This window comes from Balearica regulorum, chromosome 5 (assembly GCF_011004875.1).
Source record: "Balearica regulorum gibbericeps isolate bBalReg1 chromosome 5, bBalReg1.pri, whole genome shotgun sequence".
NCBI lineage: Eukaryota > Metazoa > Chordata > Aves > Gruiformes > Gruidae > Balearica > Balearica regulorum.
In genome coordinates this window covers 25,387,297-25,396,439 of record NC_046188.1, presented here as the reverse complement: position 1 = coordinate 25,396,439, position 9,143 = coordinate 25,387,297, and the positions used below count along the sequence as shown (strand labels likewise).

The following is a 9,143-nucleotide window of genomic DNA, read 5'->3' as shown; positions in this document are numbered from 1 at the left end:
CTGCTGTTCTGCAGAAACTTAGTATGGATAGCAACATATTTATCTATAGGAGAAAATAACGCAATATGGCTACAGAAACCAAGAGATCTGGTTAGAGAGCAGTGATTCAGTGGAAAAGCCTTTGGTCAGTGCAGATACCAAATTGTTCAGAAGCAAGCAGGTTGATTGTATTACAAATGCTGTTTAATATTTATCTACAGACACAACTTTCGTGAGACTGATGGGTGACAATAACTCCTTTTTATCCAACTGTAGTGAAATGGTTTAAGGCTCTGTTCAGTACTGCCCCTTTGCATGGCAAAACATAGGAAAATCAGAGAGAGTCCAAAGAAGGTCTCTGAATCTGCTGAAGGGATTACCTAGCATATTCCAAGCCATTCAGCATAGAATAGAGGCATTGCGAAGCACTTGGAAACAGACCATAACTGTGACCAGGGCAACAGTGGGGGAAAAAAAGAGGGAAGAAGGGAAAAAACCAGCACAAAAAGTTGTTGTTAATAATTCTGGTGGAATGGCCCAAACTGACTTCAAGCTACAACTCCCAACTGCAAGGTCACTGTATCCAGTGGTCCTCAGATCACATCAGACGGGAGCATCAGGACTGGACCTATGTGCAACTCCTCACCTCCTACTGAGCAGGAGGAAACAGCACAGGAAACTACTGGATATGGTCTGTGGATCTCAGGAGACCAGTGAACCACAGCCGCATAGGAGGGTGCTGCTATGATACAGAGGCCAAGCTGAAAGACTGCACCCTGCTCCCGCAGAACCATTGAGCAGCAAACACGCAGGCTTCAGCAGGTTACAGCAGTGACCTAACTCAGATGAGCAGGTCTGAAACATTAACATTAGGATTGAGGACCTCCACCCCTCACCTTCAGGTGAGAAAAAACCCCACCTCTTTAAAGAAGTTTCAGAAGTAAGTTTTGACCACACATTTTTGTCCACAGCTTGTTAAGATGTGAATTTGAGCTCTGTGGAAGCAGAACACGGGCCCTTTGAGCTTCTGAGGGTTTGTGAAGGCGAGTGTAGTGGGTTTCAGAAAGATTATCTCACAGTTCGAACTCGTTAATGAAAGAAATAAATTAGCCAAGCTCATTTTTCAGGGAATTCTTGTGTAAACTGGAAATTTTCCAGTCTGTGAGCCCCGCACTGTGCTAACCCATAAATCACAGCAAGCAGGTTGTCTGTATAGTGAGAGCAGCCACATTCGGAGATGGAGGGTGGGGGAGAAACCAGCATATGTTCATGGAGGAAAAAAAACATAAAAGCAAAACAGAAAAAAAGAATGCCTCCCTTGCCCACCACTGGAACAAAATAAAAGGCTTGGCCTCAGGCACTGGAACATACGCTGTCTGCAAAGAGCCCCCCAAACCAGGGGAAGGCACCTGAAACAGGTCAGCTTTTAATTGAATACAATATTAATTACCGCGTGCACCATTAACGGTTTGTGGGATTTGACTAATTAATGTAATAGTTTGAGTCACGCTCATTAAATATGAAAATTACGCCGGTGAAAGGTATCGGTTTCATTATCAATCTTGTATAGACAGGAGTGGGGGTGGGGAGAGGGTGCAGTGCAAAGATTCCCACCTCAAGTTATTGTGTTATTAGTGCTCTTGGAATTGGTTCAGGCAGGCAGAAGGAAGGGCCAAAGTGAAAAGGAAAGAGGCAAGAAGAATAGGAAGCATTGCCAGTGTCATGAGCTAGTGGCTGCAAGTCAGGACCCAAAAGCTACCCAGCTCAGAGCAAATACACACTTTTGCTTAGTGGACAGAGCTGGCTTGTCTGCATGTAGCTCCAACTAGTTGTTGTCAGTTCCCATCATAACACTTAGTTTCTGTCTTCCCCCTGAAATAAGCATAATGAGAGAGACCGATGTCACATGGGGTACTTAATTCATTAACCCATGTAAAGCACATGGCAGTTCCCTAGTGGAAAACTACAGGGAAGGTAATTATCACTGTTAAAAGTCAGCTCCAGAGCATCATTATGTACCAAGGATATGTTGAGATATACTGCCATGGGACACACCCCTCACGTGGGGCAAAACTGTTACAGAAGAAGGACCAGAGATGCTATACCTCATTCCTGTCCAGCAGTCCTGGGGAGGGGCAGCACTGATGTACTCTAGAGGCAACAGCCATCAGTCCCGTATGGAAAGAAAAGTCACCTGCATGCAGGATCTCTAGGGAAGGAAAGGAAAGAAAACATCAGTTCCCCAGGGTCCCCTTGTGCCCTACCCACCACAACAGAGTAAAATACAGAGGTCACCTTGTAGACTGAAATTTGAGAATAAGTACACAGCTGAGACAGTGGGAGGAGAAAAGAACCCAAAAATCTCAAAAGTCTAACATCATTTAGGGCGACCATTTTTCCAAGCACCATGGAGGGAGGTAGGATCACCACCCTGTTAACAACAATGCATAAACGCTGCACAGGGAGTCCTAGGGGAATAGGAGGAGCAGAGATAATGCTAGCACTATTATTTTTGTAGCAGTCCTCTTGACTAGATTCTTAACATATTTGGCACATGCTACAGGGGTAAAGAGGGGAAAGGGGATGGCCTTGTGCCAGAGCTGCACACCTTCACATTCATGCTGCAGGTATACATCAGCCAGGAAGACCCAGATACAGAGAAGAGAAACCAGCAGGAAAAAAGCAGGAAGAGGACAATAGCACATACGCAAAGCCCAACAAGCAACTCAAGTCCCTGATTTTCCTTAAAAGCTAGGGGAGAGAGAGCAAGCAGTAAATCTGTAAGAAAGAGGAAATCCCATCCACTGTCTTAGGGCTTTTATCACTTTGTCTAACAAGTAATGGCTTTCTGATTTATTTTTTTCTTCAAAATAGATGCCAGTGTTCTTTCTAAATAGCATCAGCTTGCCAGGAATCTGTGGCTGAGCCTGTTGAGAGTTGGTTAGATTGTGCACAGCCTGTTCCTCTTTGGGCTTATAACATACACAACCAAGAACAGCCTGCAGGCTCCTGTGCTGCATCTAAGGCACTATTCCTTCTCCACTGTACATCTTCAGCCCAGTCACTCACACATAAGTGTTCCTTCATACTCCAAGCCTCATCACCCTGTACTGAGCAAGGAAGGCAGGTAGCTATAATCAATTCTGTTTCATGCAGGATCTATGAGTGTCACGGGCTCTGAGAAAGCTGTAAGATTTGGATGGTGCCTAGTATAATTAAATCCAAACTTTTGATTAAGATGATGGCAAGGCTCTTTGCAACCATATTAACAAGGCTGCGTTTGCTGTCCATAACAACACAAGTCATTACTCATTTACGGAGTGAGAACTAGTTCCTCCTGTGATTCAAATCCTATACCAACCAAACAAAAACTCTTCTGGTCTGAAACAATGCCCCATACAAATGGTAGTTTCTGGTCATCCCTTCTTCCAGGTCACGGGGTTTCACTGAACTCCTTCTCACCTATTTTAAATATGGGCTTTGCATTTTTAACCCAAGTTCTACAAAACAGCTACGGCACTGCTGCCCTACAAGCTACTCTGGAGCTGGCTGAAGGTATTTTGTTTACACTTTTGTGTACATTTCAGGGATCAAGAGAAGATCTAATTCATACTGCTCCTCCTCTTGCTTTGCTAAATGTAGTTTAGCCTAGGCTTACAAAGGTCTTTGTAAGGACCTTTCATCATAGTAGTTAACATGAAACACGTGGCTCAGGAAGCTCCTAAACTGCTGGATTACCAAACCCTGCTGTTCTTCACAGAAGTATGCAGTAGTGCCATTATCAAACAGGACACCAAGCTACATCAATTCTTGTTTAAACTTTTACAGCTCCTTCATACTGCCATAGTACCCATGGATTTTGTCAGTGAGGATAGAGAGGATAAAGAAAGTTTCACTAACAAAAGCAGTTAAGATACTTTCCTCTAGGAAGCATACTGAGGAACCATGCTCAGCCCCTTGCTTCTCACTAGCACTGAACAGCTTTTATCAGCTCACACTTACTCACTCACTGTATCCTCCACACACTAATTTGATCCTTTTCAGTTCCTCATTCTCCACAGCTTTTTTCATACATCTGTGCTGATGACATAGGGAGGACTTTCCAGACTGGAATAAAGGCCAGGATTCTACATACAGAAGTCCTGGTTGGAAAAAGAAAACCCACACCTACCACGGAACAGTTTGTGCTAGGGGGAAAGCCTTTACAGCTATGAAAATACTCAGGTTGCAGCTGTACAATCAATATATGCCATGATCTCTTGTATCTCCCATAATTTTTCTAATATGAGTTCACAGTGGTTAGTGAATTTGGTTAATGAATTTAGCACTATATACTGTTGAGATATGCTGTCACTGCTTGTTATCTCTATTCCATTTTAAATGTTTCTGTAGCTCAAACATATCTCTGAATAAAAGTCAGCGTTCCTGAATGAACACGGCATTAGGCACTTTCAACTTCAGTTACAAGAGCAGCACAAAGTAAGAACATGCAAGGTAATACTCTGTTAAACTTTAAAGTGGGTAAGCATGGCTATACTGAAGCTGCAGCAAATCAAGTTATTACTTAAATATCATCCAGATGAATGCAATAGCACTACCCTTCAGATCAATAATGTTCCATCAGAGTTCAGAAAGTGAACCACCAAAGAACAGGAGGCAGTGGTTGTTTTGTTATGTGTTTTTGGTGTTTTAGGGTTTTTTTAGAGACATCTCTTCCACCCCATCACACATCGCAATTATGGGTATGTGTCAGCACCTGCCAACAAATATATTTAGGAGATAACACCTAATTGCTGCCAGTATCTAATTTAATTGTTACAACTGCACAGACTTTATTTATGATACCATGACAAAGTGGCATTTATCTAAGCAAAGTTATAAGTACCTTATTCATCACTTCCTCTTCTCAGTACCAGACTTGTGTCAATAAATTCAGACTGTCTTAGATTCCCCGTCAAAACATCATTCTGTGCTTCTCTGGATTAAAAGAGGACAAGAATTGGTCAATGCAACATATAAAGAAAGTGTGGTAAAGCTAAGGCAATAAAAAGGGTTTTTTTCTTTCTCTTTTCCTCTTTTCTGAGTACTATACTCAGGCACATGGAAAATAAGGAGGTGATCCGTGACAGTCAACCTGGCTTCACTAAGGGCAAATCATGCCTGACAAATTTGGTGGCCTTCTGTGATGGGGTGACAGTGTTGGTGGATAAGGCAAAAGCAACTGATGTCATCTACCTGGACTTGTACAAAGCATTTGACGCTGTCCCACATGACATGTCTCTAAACTGGAGAGACATGGATTTGACAGATGGACCACTCAGTGGATAAGGAATTGGTTGGATGGTTGCACTCAAAGAGTTGCAGTCAATGGCTTGATGTCCAAGCGGAGACCAGTGACAAGTAGCATTCCTCAGGGGTCGGTATTGGGACTGGTGCTGTTTAAACATCTTTGGCAAATTTGCTGAGGGTGCACTCAATCCCACTGTCCATGTTGCTGACAATGACACCAAGCTGTGTGGTGCTGGAGGGAAGGGATGCCATCCAGAGGGACCTTGACAGCCTTGAGAGGTGGGCCCGTGCAAATTGCCTCAAGTTCAACAAGGCCAAGTGCAAGGTCCTGCACATGGGTCAGGGCAATCCCAAGTACAAATAAAGGTTGGGCTGAGAATAGATTGAGAGCAGCCTTGAGGAGAAGGACTTGGGGGTGTTGGTGGATGAGAAGCTCAACATGACCTGGCAATGTGTGCCTGTAGCCCAGAAAGCCAAGCATATCCTGGGCTGCATCAAAAGAAGCATGACCAGCGGGTCAAGGGAGGTGATTCTCCCTCTCTACTCCGCTCTTGTGAGACCCCACCTGCAGAACTGCATCCAGCTCTGGGGCCCCCAACATAAGAAGGACGTGGAGCTGTTGGAGGGAGTCCAGAGGAGGGCCACAAAGATGACCAGAGGGCTGGAGCACCTCTCCTGTGAGGACAGGCTGAGAGACTTGAGGCTGTTCAGCCTGGAGAAGAGAAGGCTCTGGGGAGACCTTATAGCAGCCTTCCAGTACCTGAAGGAGGCCTACAAGAAAGCTGGAGAGGGACTGTTCACAAAGGCATGGAGTGATAGGACAAGGGGTACTGGCCTTAAGCTGAAGGAGGGTAGATTCAGATTAGATATTAGGAAGACATTCTTCACTGTGAGGGTGGTGAGGCACTGGAACAGGTTGCCCAGAAAAGCTGTGGATGCCCCCTCCCTGGAAGTGTTCAAGGCCAGGTTGGATGGGGCTTTGGGCAACCTGGTCTAGTGGAGGGTGTCCCTGCCAAAGGCAGGGGGCTTGGAACTAGATGATCTTTGAGGTCCCTTCCAACCAAACCATTCTATGATTCTATGACTTTCAGGTTTAAAAGAAGTGTCAAACTTCTGCTTTTGTAAGCTTTACAAGAAGGACAGTTTAATTTCTCCAAAAAAAGAGAGAGTAAGAAACAGGCAAAGGGATTTTTGAGTTTCTTCTTTGTCATTCAGCCTAGTTGTTTTACTCACAAAGCTTTGCTTAGGTGGTTCTTCTTGTCTGAAGTCTTTGGAATGGTTTCAGAAGAAGGTATTGCTGTCCTAGCAAGAAGTACAGCACATAGACCAATAGCAAGTTCTCCAGGGCACAGGAGTCAGTAACAGAACTAGGAATACAAGCCCACAACTGTGACATAAAATCTAAAACAAGCACGTAATTCTAAGCACAGGTATAAAAATAATGTCCTACTGTTGTGCTTCTGCTTGTGAAGCATCGTTCATCAAAATTACTGCTCTAGAGAATTTACAGTTCTAGCATCTGTGACAAAATCCTTAAAAGCAACATGTTGATAGACGTAACAGAATTTGAGGTGTATATGTACCAGGTTTGGTCTCCTACTTGCTCAGGCAAGTTGATTATTAGAATTTCAATATGGAAAGGATGTATTGATCACATCATGCATTATGTGATTTATGAACTTATGCAAGGAACTGTCTGTCCTAGCAAGACCAGGCAGCAGTGATTAGTACTCTCTATCTAAGCCAGATCTCTAGAGAGAAGCCTTTGCACTGCACAGACATGAGATGTGAAATGAAATTTAAGACAGGAAGCAAGCCAAAGCCAGTGGGTCTGCAGTCAGAACAGTTTGCTGTCCCATGCAAGTCAGACAAAGCATCATTTGCCTTTTAGTTGTTAGCAGCATAAGAAAAACAGGAGTTTATTTGTATCCAATAGCTTCCTCTGCTGGTGGGGAAACCTAAAGTAACAGCCATCAGTAGAGCTAACACATTAGGAGGAAACTGATGCTTCTCTCGATTCTTATACTTTTTTGTAATACTGTTTTGAACTTCCCAACTCATGTACAACCCCTTCCCAAGTAGTATTCAGTATCTGGACAGAAAATTAAGAGAGAGTGCATTTCTTTCCAAGTTGAAAGTCCTTGCACAGGGTTGACTGGCAGCATGACCTGAACTTATCATCCAGCAAGAGTTATGAGTTCTCAGGGATTTGGGACATATGTTTTCTACCAAATTGAAAAGACAGATGTGGGGCAAGACTCCAAAAATTAGAGGGTAGCCTCCCTTACCAGGCATAAGGCAGCACTTTAGTAAACAGAAAGAAGAGCACAAAGGCAGCTTACAACCAAGTCTATTCCCGCTCCTGGCAGTAACTATGTGATGGGCCTCTGTCATATGGAGCTTTCCCTCAAGTCAGTTCTGTATCCCATAGGCTCACAGATAGACACCCTTGGTGGCTGGGCCTACGTGGAACATTTTCAGAGGGCAACAGGTCCGTGAGAGTGCATTAAACTCTATGCTAGAGCTTGTTGCATGTTCCATATTTTTTTCTTCTACAAAGTATCAACAGATGATGCTATCTTTATTCCTTCAAGCCAAAATGGGAGGCAAGCACAATGGATGGAACTGGCCTGCGCTGCAGCACTCTTGCCTGCACTTTGCTTCTTTAGCCACTCCTACTCATTCCTTTCAACAACCCCACCTCCATATAGCTTCAGACAGCAAATAATAACACGGCAGATCACTACACATACCTGCAGGAATAGGTCTTCACATGTAGAATCCAGAAAGCTGTCCTGACAAATAGTTCATAGAGAGCACATAGTTCACTGCTTCTACCAGCTGCATATTTTCTAGAGATTTGTCCAGTCTAGTTGTAAATTTAGGCCAAGCAGCAGAGATTATGTCACTTGTCTTGAGAAACTGTTTTTCTATCTTCAGTCCAAGATTTTTCTTTAGTTCCAGTATCCCTCCCAAGACTTGCCAAAAAGGATCAAATGCTAGTGGGAGCTTAAAACATGGAGCTTGTTTGCAGATTGGATGCACTTGGCTCTCTCTCCAGCCCCCGGTCAGTTCTTAGGTTTCTCACTTGGACATACTCAGCTTCTTGATCCAGAAGAGGAAGTGCTGTGTCTACACATAGATAAGAAGGAGAAAGAGTAGCAGCCATTCAGGAAAGCAGTGATATAAAGCAGACTCTTGTTCTGAAAGAGATCCAAGAAAGATTCCTCTCCCCTGTTTGCACAAGAGTATTGTCATTACAGTAACATATAATAGCACTTCTGCATCCAGCCAGGTGTGCTCCGCATAGGCTCAGCAATCCTGGTCTTGTATACTGCAAGGGACAACACTACATGTCAGTACTCTTCTGCTGGAAAAATGCCCAAGAATACCCCTCTGCTTTGGCACCCATTATACTTAATTACACACTCCACTCCCAAAATGGCAGCCTCTACCCATCAGGATCCTTTCTGAGAAGCAACAAGAGGCCTTACTAACTGTGTGCTACTATACAGAGATACATGGATCATTAACACAAGCAAGCCTCCAGCTTCGCCATTAATCACTAGCTGGCTCAGCACCTGCATTCTGCAGACAGCCTTCACTGAAGAAAGTTTGCAGCTGGTCCAGCTCTGGCTGAGCTTCCTCATACCCACTGACTATCTCCACTCTCCATTTGTCAGTTGTAAGTGATAATTTCTATTCAATCTGATACATATTATAAGAATATAAACAAATGCCTCTGTCTGTATCATGGCTGTGATCACTTCCCTTTATAGCCATCATTTATTACAGGCAGACAGGTGGCCATTCGGTGGAATGCCTAAGAGGCTATCACCTGGACAATCACCAGGAAACACACTCACATTTACATT

The 9,143-nt window shown here is 43.8% G+C and overlaps 1 long non-coding RNA gene across 1 annotated transcript; it reads right to left on the bottom strand.

Annotated features, from left to right (window-relative positions):
- Window positions 1–1,095: 1,095 nt before the first annotated feature.
- On the bottom strand, window positions 1,096–8,175 carry LOC142602012 (uncharacterized). Its single transcript, XR_012835620.1, has 3 exons — window positions 8,022–8,175; window positions 2,085–2,188; window positions 1,096–1,851 (listed from the first exon to the last, which is right to left on the bottom strand). It is a non-coding gene; the product is annotated as an uncharacterized LOC142602012 (long non-coding RNA).
- Window positions 8,176–9,143: the final 968 nt, after the last annotated feature.